We start from the raw sequence: 10,019 nt of genomic DNA, 5'->3' as shown, positions 1-10,019 counted from the left end.
TTAAAGTTACATATACTATAATACACTCATTGGCTGACTCGTGCACCACGTGACGCGACAGCCCTTTAATCACCAGAAGCTTGTAGCTTCGGCCGGCTGATGCGTCACAGCACGCAGTCAGCCATATCGTAAGTAGCCAGCGGGGACCTCCAGACTGGAGGCAAGGTGCTGGTGGCCCACGCGTGCCGCCGTCCACAGCAAGACCTTAGCCATAGTCGAAGACATCACAATAACAGTAGAAGAGGCTCACACAGCCGTAAAGCAGCGATGGAACACAGGTTTTTAATTTACGGTAACAATCTACTGGAACAGGTCACAGTCTACTGGTTTTTTTCTCTCTCTCGTTTTCTTCTTTTCTCTGGTTTCTTATTAATTAATCTCCATCTTTCCTCCATCCTGCTCCTCCTCTTCTTCTTTCTTTGAATTACCTCCTCCACTTTCCTCCTCGATTTTCATTTTGTCCCATGTCGTTATTTCTAAAACATAACATTCCATCAGTTACATAACTCTTCCTATTGCTCCATATAACCTCTCCCTATAACTCCTCCTATTGCTCCATATAACCGCTCCCTATAACTCCACTTATTGCTTAATATAACCGCTCCCTATAACTCCTACTGTATTACTCCATCTAACGCCTCCCTATATCTTCTCCTTTTACTGCATGTAACACCTCCCTTTAACTACTCTACTGTTCCATATAACCAATTTCTATAGCTCCTACTGTCCATCTTTTCTCCATCCTGCTCCATCTCCTCTTCTTTGTTTGATTGTCCTCCTCCACTTTCCTGCTCGATTTTCATTTCACCCTATGTTGTTATTTCTAAAACATAACATTCCATCAGTTAAATTACTCCTCCTATTGCTCCATATAACCTCTCCCTATAACGCCTCTAATGGAAATATCACTGTATGCTCATTTACTGTATGCTGCTGTGGAAGTGCTGTGTGCTGGGTGATAATGGTGAAAGTTGGGGTTGCGGACCTGTCTAAGACATGCAAATGAGCATACAGTAATATTTCCATTTGCTATATTGCAGTGGAAGGTTTTTGTCACTTTTTTTACCCCCCATAACTTAACCAAGTATGGTAAACCCCATCCTCATTGCTTCATTTTTGCATAGCCGATATAACCAACCCCACACTGATGAGACCCATCAAGGTCGAAATGGTTGTCTGTGGGTGGGTTTACGGGCTATGCATCTTTACCCTGGCTGTGCTCAAAGCTGTGACCATGCAGCAAGCTTAAGCCTGTAGGGAACCAGGTTAAAAATGGTTTTGAAGCAAAAGGTGGCACTGTGTGCTCATTTGCATGTCATTTCCCAGAATCCCTTGCTGCAGTGGAAGTGCTGGTTGATAATGGTGAAAGGTGGGGTTGCAGACCTGTCTAAGACATGCTAATGAACATACAGTAATATTTCCATTTGAACACACACACACACACACACACACACACACATCTATCTATATATATATAATAGATTTTGGAAACCGTTGTATGTCCGTCCTGTGTCTCCCTGTGTCTAGGGGCAATCTGATTGGTCTGTCACTCAGCCTCTGGCCAATCAGATTGCTCCGTTGCTCGCTCCACTCTCATTGGCTTGCTTCTGTGGCCTCGACCGGCCCTCCTCCTCCTCGCACCACCGCCTGGCCACTCTCTTCTTCTCCCTCTCCCTCCTGTTCTGTCTCCTGCTGAGTCCCCCTGCCCCCGGGTATCACCCCCACCGGATATTGCCCCCGGGTGTCACTCCCCCCCCCACTGCCCCGTGTCGGTTCCTCCTCCCTTTCCCCGGTGCCCCCGTCACCTGCGTGTTGCACGTGTGCTCCAAGCCGTCCAGCGGCCTGGCGGTGCACACACGCGCGGCTGCTCCCGCACCTCGGCCAGCTCACTGTCCTCCCAACGCCGGCTCACGCATGCTCCGGGGTGCCATGCGATGCATCCTCTGCCCCCCACGCCCGGGACCGCGGCTGCTCCTCGGGCGGCTCACCGCCCTCCCGACGCCGGCTCGCACGGCAGCGCACCCCACGCCCGGGACCGATCGGGCGGAGCGCCCAGATTGGAGAGAGGCGCCTTCTGGACCGGTGGGAGCTCGGAGAATGGACGGAGGGGGCTGGTGTCCCCCGGTGGGGGGGGGGGGGGGGGGGGGCGAGGCTGCGGCATCCTCACTGCAGTTGTTTTGGGTGCCCGAGGACGTGTCTCACAGTGTGTGTGTGTATCACTGTGTGTGTGTCATGCCCGGAGCTGTGTTGAGGGGGAGGGGGTATGGTACAGTATATGTATATATACATATATATGCACACACACATATATATATATATATATACATACATACATACATACATATATATATATATATATATATATATACATACATACATACACATATATACATACATATATATACATATATATATATATATATACATATATATATATACACACATATATATATATATATATACAAAACACACAAGGAGAGACAAATATATATATATATATATATATATATATATACACGTACACGTACCCGTTCCAAGGATTGGTAAACAAGAGACAGCCCTCAATGTTGAAAATCAAAGTGATTTTTCAACATTGAGTGCTGTCTCTTGTTTAACAATCCTTGGAACGGTAACGTATAACTACATTCTCTATATGGGACGTGCACCTGTGGCTTCCCAGCACCTATTGGAGGGCCAACTGCCTTATCTGATAGGTGGCGAATAGATTTTTTTGTTCGGCGCGTAGATTTTTTTGGTGATTTGTCGACCAGAGTGTGTATATATACATACAAACATAACTCATTAATAAGTGTACGAGTGAAACTATACGCTTATAGAATATTACATAACTTACCAGTAGTAATTTATGTAGGCTAAAAGGGCTGATGTGATGGCCAGAGCTGCTACCAAGCTACAAATAAGTATAATTTTGATCTTTGACATGGTCACTGTATAAAGAAGAAAAATCTTGGTCATTACCTGTGAGCAATGCACCCCCCTCCCCCGCAGTCAGCCAATCGGAGAGCGCGCACAAACCCACAGACAAACATCGTTTTTAGTGTATATATATATATATGTATATATATATATATATATATTACATAACTCATTAATATTGTACGTGTGAAACTATACGCATATACAATATTACATAACTTACCGGTCTTAATTTATATATGCCAAAAGGGCTGATGTGATAGCCACTGCTCCGAGCACACTAATAAGGAGAAGCATTTTAATCTTTGAGGTGATCACTGTATAAAGAAGAAAAATCTTGGTTATTACCTGTGAGCAATGCACCCCACTTCCCCCCCAACAGATATTGGGTAAATGGGATATGGGATTTAACCCTTCAGCGCACAAGGTGGCCCAGCAGCACAGGTGAGGGATTCCTACGTGAGACTGACCTTTTAACCCTTTAATCACGTCAGTGTCATTAGGTCACTTTGCTCCTACCTGGGACTGACCCTTTAATGCATTAAACACATCACTGTCATTAGGTCACTTTGCTCATTAGTAGGACTGACCCTTTAATCCATTAAACAAGTCACTGTAATTAGGTCACATAGGATGAATAAAATGATTAAATTCCACAGAATCTACAGCATATGTTACACTCCCCGTCACCAATTGTTTTGCTAAATGTACCCATGCCTCCTCTACTATCACTACACCATGCCCCTCTACTATCACTACACCATGTCACCCTCTACTATCACTACACCATGCCCCATCTACTATCACTACACCATGTCACCCTCTACAATCACTACACCAAGCCCCCTCTACAATCACTACACCAAGCCCCATCTACAATCACTACACCATGCCTCCTCCACTATCACTACACCATGCCCCCTTTACTATCACTATACCATGCCTCCTCTACTATCACTATACCATGCCTCCTCTACTATCACTATACCATGCCTCCTCTACTATCACTACACCATGCCTCTACTATCACTACACCATGCCTCTATTATCACTACACCATGCCTCTACTATCACTACACCATGCCCCCTCTACTATCACTACACCATGTCACCCTCTACTATCACAACACCATGTCTCCCTCTACTAACACTACACCATGTCACCCTCTACTATCACTACACCATGCCCTCTCTACTATCACTACACCATGCCACCTCTACTATCACTACACCATGTCACCCTCTACTATCACTACTACGTACTGGCATGCGCTAACTGCAATGGCTGCTGTGACTCCCTCAGCGCATGCGCCCGCACGGCAAACATGGCAGCGCCTTGCAGTGAGCCGCAAGAGCCTCCGGCGATTCCGTCGCAACCACCCGCAGCCCCCCTTCACACAACCAGCACCTGCTGAGCACGCGCACCTTCTCGCATGCAGCGGAGGTGAGGGGAACAAGGGTAAAGCCCAGAGGGGGACCTTGGCTAGATCCTCCCCCTGGTGAAAAATACCAACGTCCCCGCTTGGGAACAGCGTAAAACAAAATAAGTTTACACAATATAAATGCAAGGCATAATATGTACAACTTATCAAATGCACTTTAAACCAGATTACATAACTACGTAAACATATTTATAACCGAGGCCAGCTTAGCTTGAGCTGGCTGCTGAGACTCATAGTGGGGTGCCCCTAACTGATCGTAAGCCATTCTAGTGGGAGGGCGCCTCACTCTGACTCCTGCGAGTCTCAGTCTCTGTACTGTAGCTTCGTCGTAAGAGAGATGATCTAGAGCTTGAGGCCCTGACTCTCTCATAATGGGTGAATCGGGCTGAACAAAGTCTCTGCTTGATTGAACAAAGTCTCTATTGGGCACGAAACTGCGACTTTTGGGGTCGAGGGGGCGACTTGTTGAAGCCGCAGGTGAGGGGACTTCAGGCTCAGGCCCATTACTCGGTGCTCCTTCAGGAGGTGCCCACCAGTATCCGGTGGAATCGGTGGAGGTTCCCTCCAAAGGGTCTTGATTACTTTCAGTTATTGAAACAGGAGTCTCTGCAGACCCTTCGGGCTCAGTATTGGTAACACCTCCCTATAACTTCTCTACGGTTCCATATAACCAACCTCTATAGCTCCTACAGTTCTCTCGTCGTTAGGCGTTTTTTTTTCCTCGTCGTTAGGCGTTTTTTTTCTCTCTCGTCGTTAGGCGTTTTTTTTCTTCTCTCGTTTGTTGTTTTTTCTCACGTTTCTTATCAATCAAACTCCTCCTCCTCCAACAGCATCTTTCCTCCATCCTGCTCCTCCTCTTCTTTCTTTGAATTTCCTCCCCAATTTGAATTGTTTCCCACTCGTTATTTTATTTCTAAAGCCGAGGTGGGCAACCCTGTCGCCATTCGCCACTTGTGGAGAATTGGCAATCAAAGTGTGGCGAATTTTAGTTTCCCAGTGTAATGGGAAGTGTGGGGGGCAAACGCGAGTCCCGCAGGAAGCGCGATCCCCTTGGCAAGTGCGAGTACGCCGGCAGTGACGGCGCTAGTGCAGAGGGGACGGGCCACGGACGGAGGAAGGGAGGTGAGTGGTGGAGAAAGAACAAATGAGAGAACAGTGGGGGCCGAGCACACACCACGGCAGCGACTGTGCCACAGACTCCCGTTTCGGTGCTGTGCTAGGCAAGGTAAGAAGCTGGCTCGAGATGATCATGAAATTGGGGTGGGGGGCATGATGGGAAATGAGATGATGAGGGGGGAAATTAGATGATGAGGGGAGGGGGTGAAATGAGAGGATTATGAGGGGGAGGTGAAATGAGATGATGATGAGGGTGGTGAGAAGATGATATGATGATGCTGGGGGGGAAATGAGATATGATGATGATGAGGGGGGAAATTAGATGATGATAATGATGAGATGATGACGAATGCGCAACATAATACCTCAATATTTACATGGTGTGGCTATTTTCACTTCTAATTCGCCACCCCTGTGGCTACATTGAAAAATAGGTTGCCCACCCCTGTGCTAGAGTGTTCTCTTGTCTTTTTACTTAGTTTCTCTTAGTTTTTCTTTGTTAAACTCCTTCAGTTTTTCCCTTATCCTCTTTTCCCCCCTCCTGCTCTTTTCCCCCTTCTTTTCATCCAACCATTTTACATGTTTTCCCTTTTTTTCTTTTCTTCCTTTCCTTCATTTTCGCCCACTCTCTCTTCTATCTTCAGTTCATGAACTACCTCCCCCATCTCTTCTTCTTCTGCTTCTTCCACACTCTCTCTTTTTGCTCTGTAGCTTTCTCTTTCCCATCCATCTCCTCTTTCCCAATTTCAATTTCATCCATCTTCATTAGTTCTAAAGCATAACATTCTATCAGTTACATTTCTCCTCTAATTGTTTCATATATCCTCACCCAATAACTCCTCCTATTGCTCCATATAACCTCACCCAATAACTCCTCCTATTGCTCCATATAACCTTTCCCTATAACTTCTCCTACTATATTACTCCATGTAACTGGAGCCGTAGATTGCGCAGCTCCTCCTCTCCGGTTCATAAACCGGATAGAATCGGGATCGATCCTTGCACCATTTCAAGGTACCGGCTTGTCATGAGCTGCTTGGCCTCATCCAGGTCCCTATAACTCCTCTTATTGCTCCATATAACCTCTCCCTATAACTCCTACTGTATTACTCCATGTAACTTCTCCCTATATATTCTCCTTTTACTGCATGTAACCCCTCCCTATAACTTCTCTACTGTTCCAAATAACCAATTTCTATAGCTCCTATTGTTCCATATACTGTAACCCATCCCTATAACTTCTCCAGATCCTCCATATAAAGGATGGACTATAGCTCCTATTGTTCCATATACTGTAACCCATCCCTATAACTTCTCCAGATCCTCCATATAAAGGATGGACTATAGCTCCTATTGTTCCATATACTGTAATCCATCCCTATAACTTCTCCAGATCCTCCATATAAAGGATGGACTATAGCTCCTATTGTTCCATATACTGTAACACATCCCTATAACTTCTCCAGATCCTCCATATAACTACTCTCGATAACTCCTCCTGTTGTTCGCTGTAGCCCCTATAATTGCTCATATTGATCCATATAACCACTCCCTATAATTCCTAATTCTCCATATACTGCATTCCCTGTAACTCCCAACGATTTCTCCATATAATTCCTTTTATTGCTCCATACAACTTCTCCCTATTGCTTCGTATAATTGCACCCTATAATCTCCTCCTTTAGCTCCATATAGTGATGCCCCTTTAACTGCTTATATTGCTCCATATAATGACGCCCTATTACTCTATATAGCCATTCCCTTTAACGCCTCCTAATGCTCCATATAACCTCTCCCTATCATTTCTCCTATTGTTCTGCATAAGTGCACCTTACACCGTCTCCTATTGCTCAATATTACCTCTCCCAATAACTCCTATTGTTCCATATAACCCCTCCCTATAACTCATCCTATTGCTCGATGTTACCTATCCTAGTAACTGTTATTGGTCTATACCGTCTCTCATTATAACACCTCCTATTATTCCCTTTAGGCCAGTGGCGGATTTCCCATTAGGCCGGGGGCGGCAAAATTTTGGGGTGGTAAAAATGCCTGCCCCAATATGCATTTGCTGCGCTCTCGGACCTAATGGGAATGCACTTACATGTGTCGGCCGCCTCCTTGCTGTCGCCCTATAGTTCTTTTGTAACCCCAGTGTGAAATGACGTAGCGTATGTTCCAACGTGACGTCACATGGTGTCTTGTTGCCATGGCAATGTGAGGTTGCGACATAAAACGCCGTCATTACATCGCGTTACCATGGCGACGCCATGCGCCATCATGTTGATGATGTACGTCCGTGGCATCATTTGACCCTGGGGTTCCAAAGGAGATAGAGGGCGACAGCCAGGAGGCGACTGATACAGCTAAATGCCTAGAAGTTGCGGATTTTCAAACCCGCCGCTGCATTAACGCCTCATTATAACTATTCCTATTGTACATACAGTATAACCGCTCCCTATAACGCCTCCTATTGTTCTATATAACTGCTGCCTATAATTAATCTTTTTACTCGATATTAACACTACTTATAACTCCTGTTGGTCCACCGCTCATTATAACTCCTATGATTCCATATAATCCCTCCCCATAATTCCTCCTATTGCTCCATATAGCCGCTCCCTATAACTCCTATTGTACATATAACCGCTCCCTATAACTGCACTTTATAACTCCTCATATTGGATAAACGTTTCCCTCTAACTCATCCCCAAATCCCAAACTGACACACAAAATATGAGCAAATGATCCTAATATACTGTATGGGGTTTTATAGACCCAGGATTAAAATCTCTCTTTTAGGAGCAGTTGAACTGTAAAATACAGCATCATATTTGTGTTACCTCTTGGGCTGGAAGATGGTATGCCGTTCTCTTCATCATCAGGCTTTTTCTTATTCATGCTAAAAAGAGTTAAAATGGTTAAAACAAGCACATCAACAAGAATTTATAGCACACTTTTGGCCGCAGGGCCAGGGGAGTTAGAAGAGAACTCACTATGACCCAGATACACAAAAGTGTGCTAAGCTTTAGCATGCTTTACTCCCACTCATATGAATGTGAGCTGAGGCAGGACCTGGGCCTAATAGCTAGATTAGGGGAGGAAAAAGCCACCCCAGTTGTGGGCACTCAATCCCCCTCAGTGGTGAAATGGTGATAGATAAAAATGATCTTTTAATAGGTAAATTAAAATAACGGAGTAACTAACCGACGAAAGACAAACACCAAAATGCTGCCGTCTATTGAAGTGCTAGAGTGAGCAATGTGCTAATGTGAGCAATGTTTAGGATGATATTAGCCTACATAAGCCAGTCCAAATTACATATGATCAAGGCAATAATGGCTCCTTATTGGAGTTGCTAATATAGGATTGAGCCTATTATTGTGTTAGGAAGTGTACTTAAAATATACTGTAGCTTATGTATCTGAAGTAATAGCTGAACCGGCACTTGTCCAGGGATAGCTTCAGGCCTTCTTTGCCCAGTCTAACTAACACCTTCAGGAGGCGGTCCTCGTGATCTTCGAGAGTTCTTCCGAACACAATTATGTCACCGAGATAGACCAGACACTCGCGAGGATTCATATCCCCAATGGTCTTCTCCATCAGCCACAGGAAAGTCACTGGAGCTCCAAAAATGCCTTGGGGCATTCGGGTAAACTGATAGAACCCGAGGGGGCAGACGAACGCCATCTTCTCCTGGTCTTCAAAGCTCATGGGTACCTGAATCTCAGGTCCAGCACGCTGAATTTCTGGCTTCACGTCAGCGCATTGAGGATCTCCTCTATCCGCTGCAGAGTGTACTATCAGGTATGGTACGCCTGTTCAGGGTTCGGTAGTCCACGCAGAGGCGAACGGACCCATTTTTCTTTCGTACCACCACAATCAGAGAGGCGTAGGGACTTCGGAAATTCGGTCACTATGCCTGCTGTCTCAATCTCATTTAGGACATTTCTCACGTCCTCTACATCTCTGGGGGCGATACGTCTGGACCGCTCATGGAAGGGAGCGGTATTATTCAGACGAATCGTGTGCTGGGTGTTCTTGCTGCAGCCTACGTCCATCTCACTAGTGGAGAACACCTCTTGGCGTTCCTCCAGCTGGGCACTTAGCCGTCTCTTCCAGTCTTCTGACAGGGTCGATTCCCCGAAATCAAACTGTAACCCAGCAGGCTCATCTCGCACGGTAGCGGCGTTTACATGCGCCCTGGTTTCCAAGTGAGTGACTGGGTATATGACCGGGCTCAGGACATATCAGGGCCTCCACTTCCATGGGATGGCTCTTGTTCGTGTTTTACTGAGGTATGTCCATTCGTAATTGCACCACACCTTCAATGGGGTAGTCCTCTTTACTCAGACCCCACAGCTTCATCTTGTCTGCCGACTGCAAGGACAGATGATTAAGATATTTATCATAGATGGGCCGGTAGATGGTCACCTGGGACCTGGTATCCAGCAAGGCGGGAAGAAAGATATCTTCGGCACCTTTCGCCTCTTTAGGCCTCGAGGCCTTTGCTTCCTTGGTCTC

The 10,019-nt window shown here is 45.9% G+C and overlaps 1 protein-coding gene across 15 annotated transcripts in view; it reads right to left on the bottom strand.

Moving 5' to 3' along the window:
• Positions 1-257: 257 nt before the first annotated feature.
• The window catches only part of LOC142486101 (uncharacterized), a 111,199-nt gene continuing 101,437 nt past the window's right edge, over positions 258-10,019 (bottom strand). For 11 of the 15 annotated variants that reach the window (XR_012798796.1, XR_012798797.1, XR_012798790.1 and 8 more), the window contains 4 exons: positions 8,339-8,397; positions 3,161-3,254; positions 2,855-2,948; positions 258-476 (listed from right to left, as the gene is read on the bottom strand). The gene's annotated coding sequence lies outside the window, so the exon portion shown is untranslated. Of the gene's footprint in view, positions 477-698; positions 824-2,854; positions 2,949-3,160; positions 3,255-8,338; positions 8,398-10,019 lie in introns of those variants that run through there. The other 4 variants (XM_075584772.1, XM_075584771.1, XR_012798794.1 and 1 more) reach the window with 3 other exon arrangements.

This window comes from Ascaphus truei, unplaced genomic scaffold (assembly GCF_040206685.1).
Source record: "Ascaphus truei isolate aAscTru1 unplaced genomic scaffold, aAscTru1.hap1 HAP1_SCAFFOLD_739, whole genome shotgun sequence".
In the NCBI taxonomy this organism is placed as follows: Eukaryota; Metazoa; Chordata; class Amphibia; order Anura; family Ascaphidae; genus Ascaphus; species Ascaphus truei.
The sequence above is the reverse complement of the archived record's forward strand: the minus strand, read 5'-3'. Positions and strand labels throughout refer to the sequence as shown.